Consider the following 3,916-nt stretch of genomic DNA (forward strand, 5'->3'; position numbering starts at 1 on the left):
AAACGCCTTTGTGATCACTAAGAACACCTTAGCAACACTCTAGCAATGATCAATGCCCTAGAAACCACCCTGAACGCAACACCCTCACTTAAAATGCCTTAGCAACACCCTAACAATGTCATAGAAACAACCCATAAGACGTTAGCAACAACCTGGTAACACCCCTACAATCATTCAGAATATTTTAATTACAGCCTAGTAATTCCCTAGAATGCACTGAAAACACCAACTGCTTAACAACAATTAAGCAACCACAATTGCCTATAGCCACTATTCAGAACATCTTAGTAACTCCCTAGCAATGCACCTAGGGACCACACAGAACACACTAGGCATCTCTCAGTATACCTTAGCAACAACACCCCTACAATCAGCCAGAATATTTTAACAACAGCCCTAGAATATACTGAGAATCATAGCAACCCTCAATCATAACACCCTACTCATCACCCAGAATTCATTAGCAACACCCTTGCAATGCTCTAGAGACCACTCTGAACACCCTAATAACACCCTAGTCATCACTCAGAATACCTTAGCAATACCCTAGCAATGTTATATCATCAACTTACAACACCTTAGTAACAACCTGGCAACACCCCTACAGTAGAGTCACCCAGAATATGCAGCCTAGCAACGCTCTAGAATGCACTGAGAACACCTTAGCAACCTCTTAGCAACACCCTAATCGTCACTCGGAATACATGAGAAACACCCTAGATGTCACTCAGAAAACCTAAGCAACACCCTATTCGTCACTCGGAACACCTTAGCAACACCTTAGACGTCAATCAGAAAACCTAAGCAACACTCTATTCGTCACTCGGAATACCTTAGCAACACCCTAGATGTCACTCAGAAAACCTAAGCAACACCCTATTCGTCATTTGGGATACCTTAGCAACACCCTAGTAGTCACTCTGAATACCTTAGCAACACCCTAGTTGTAACTCAGAATACCTTAGCAACACCCTAGTCATCACGCAGAGTACATTAGCAACACCCTATAATGCTATAGAAACAACTCTGGCAACACCCTTACAATCACACTAAATGTTTAACTGACTCTTAACTACAGCCTGACAACTGTAATTAAAACATTGCTAGGCATTGTGGGCCCTATCAACCATAATGCCTAGCAACACCCTAGAAACCACTCAGAACACCTTAATACTGGGCTAGTTTTAGAACCTCTACATTATCTCTAACACTGCGGTTTTTTAACGGAAATCTCAAATTCCTGTTGTAGTCTTTTAGATGCAATATGAGATAACATAACTAACATTACTGTGCTCACTATAAGCACTTCATATGTGCTTGCCGTCCTGATGATGTGATGTTGAATCTAAAGAGGGTGTTGGCCCGTCATGTTTGAAGCTCCAATCATCTGCTCTCTGCAGTGTGTCGCTGTCAGTGTGGCTGTACTTGCTGAGCTGGTGCAACCAGTCTGTGTGTGGAATAATCAGGCATGTCAATGAATACAGGAACTACGGAAGTCCTCTCATTATGCTGTCTGACACAGGTAAGCCAGTCAGGGCGCATTCCATCATATGACCTCACTTCAAGAAAAAACTCTAGCATATATAAAGGAATAGTTCAGCCACGTCTAGAACATTCTAAAATAATAATAAAAACCTATGTTGCTCAAACCAGTATCTTTTTTGCTGTGGAACACAACATTTTTTGAAGCTCTTATTAAAGAGTTTGTTATTAATGGCAACAAACTTGGTATGCTAGAGTAGCAGCTTAAATGACATTTGAGAGTGTTGGCTCTTCAAAATGTACAAAATGTAAACAATGACACCGTTTTAATTTTGGGTGAACAGTTCCTAAAGACTTTGTGTTTTTGGTCATCAGATGTTTGTGAGTGTTTTTATGGAGACATTAAGAGGAAGTTTGATCGTAGGAAATGCACACAAACTTGGTCGTGGGACCAGCAAAGAAGATTCAGCCTCACCCTGAGGCTTCTAGAAGAACACCAGGAGCTCATAACAGGTAGCAGTGGTTTAATGTGGTCCTCTATAATGTGAGCTATGATGATTTTGGTGGAAAAGTTCCTCTGTTCCTCAGGTCTGGGCAACAGCAGCAGACATTTGCTACGTCTAAGCCGAGTGATTTACCAGGATGCGGTAAAGACAATAGCTAAAGCAGAGGAATCTGCTGGCGGTCTGGATCTCCTGTCCACTATTATTCAGCAGCTTCAGGTGTCCTCCTGCTGGGGTCACCAGCACTCCTCTCTTCTGCTCGCTACCCTGCACCTGGCCGGCCTGGGTGTCCCGGTGGACCTGGAGCAGGTGGGAACCAGAACACCTGAGCATTCAACAGTCATTATAAAAGAGCCACGCAGTGGAAGCGTAATTCATTTTGAAGTCCACCTGAAATCAAAATGGACCATATTTACATTCTTAAAGGGATATTTCACCCCAAAATGTACACCAAATACACAAAATAATGTTCTTTTTAGCAACATCATATGACCCCTTTAATCAACGCACACATAAGCTATGGCAAACAGAAGATCAAGCATGTTTGCTTGATGAACCAGTGAGGTTCATTCTCGTGCGCTACCAAGTGTGTCACACACGTCCTGAAAAGTGAAGCCAAAACATTTCGACCGGCTTCTGGTGGCTGGCTGCAGTATAGGTCACAACCTAGCCCTCTCTATTAGTAGTTTTCCACTGCGTGGTACGACTCGGCTCAGTATGGCATGGCTCGGTTTGCGTTTCCACTGCAGTTCAGTACCACTTAAGAGTGGGCGGGATTATTCACATGTCGTTATAGTTGACCACCTCTACTGCCGCGATTCCTAAACAACTTTTTCATTCCGCGTCGCCCCATCAAGCTCTCGCTGGAGCCGCTCCTCTGCTATCAACGAGAGGAACGTCTGTACTTACTCAACAGGGGGAACAGACACTTTTTGGTTGTTAAAAAATGTGCGCTCGTTCAAAACAGTTGCGTTCGATCCATCGCTGGCTGTGCTGATTTAAATCTAGCGCTTCTTTTGTGTTTGTGTCGCAGGTTCAATGACGCAAGTTCAACCCCAAAATGTTTAATTTTGTCATCATTTACTCTCCCTCACGTCATTCTAAATCCGTAAGACTTTCGTTCATCTTCAGAACACAAATTAAGTTTTTTTTAATTACATCTGAGAGATTTCTGTCCCTCCATTGACAGTAACTACCACTTTGACGCTTCGAAATGTTCATAAAGACATTTTAAAATGAATCCATATGAACATAACTTTTTAGTCCAAATTTTCTGAAGAGACTCGATCACTTTATATGATGAACAAATTGAATTTATGCTTTCATTCACATATAAACATTAAAGGGGTCATATGATGCAATTACGCTGGAGCCGCTCCTCTGCTATCAACGAGAGGAACGTCTGTACTTACTCAACAGGGGGAACAGACACTTTTTGGTTGTTAAAAAATGTGCGCTCGTTCAAAACAGTTGCGTTCGATCCATCGCTGGCTGTGCTGATTTAAATCTAGCGCTTCTTTTGTGTTTGTGTCGCAGGTTCAATGACGCAAGTTCAATGACGCAGGTAGTGATGATTTTCTCCGGCCAATCCGTGATCAGCAGAGTTTACACATTACATTTTGGTAACGGTACGGTTCACTTGGCCACCCAAGTGAATAAGTTTTAAGTTTTTATAGTACCACCCAACCGAGGTGGTACTAAAAAAAGTACCAGGTACCAGGTACTCTACCCAGTGGAAAACCCCCCAAAAGTGAACCGTACCTAGAGCTGATCTGTGCTGGTCGCTGAGGAAATACTTCAACTTCTGGCTGTGGGTCGCCGGATCGGCTTTCACCGTGGACGAAGCGGAGTCCAGCCCGGGGTCGTCACATGTGGTTGCCGCAAGCCTCCTTTATCGAATCCGCCAGCCGCTACTCCTCCGCTCACTCAAG

The 3,916-nt window shown here is 43.3% G+C and overlaps 1 protein-coding gene across 1 annotated transcript in view; it reads left to right on the forward strand.

The window, feature by feature from the left end:
- The first annotated feature begins 2,178 nt into the window (after positions 1 to 2,178).
- The window catches only part of LOC107570773 (protein sel-1 homolog 3-like), a 12,856-nt gene continuing 11,118 nt past the window's right edge, over positions 2,179 to 3,916 (forward strand). The window contains exon 1 of the mRNA XM_016257034.1: positions 2,179 to 2,294. The gene's annotated coding sequence lies outside the window, so the exon portion shown is untranslated. The remainder of the gene's footprint in view (positions 2,295 to 3,916) is intronic.

Source organism: Sinocyclocheilus grahami, unplaced genomic scaffold (assembly GCF_001515645.1).
Source record: "Sinocyclocheilus grahami isolate Dianchi unplaced genomic scaffold, SAMN03320097.WGS_v1.1 scaffold1503.1, whole genome shotgun sequence".
NCBI lineage: Eukaryota > Metazoa > Chordata > Actinopteri > Cypriniformes > Cyprinidae > Sinocyclocheilus > Sinocyclocheilus grahami.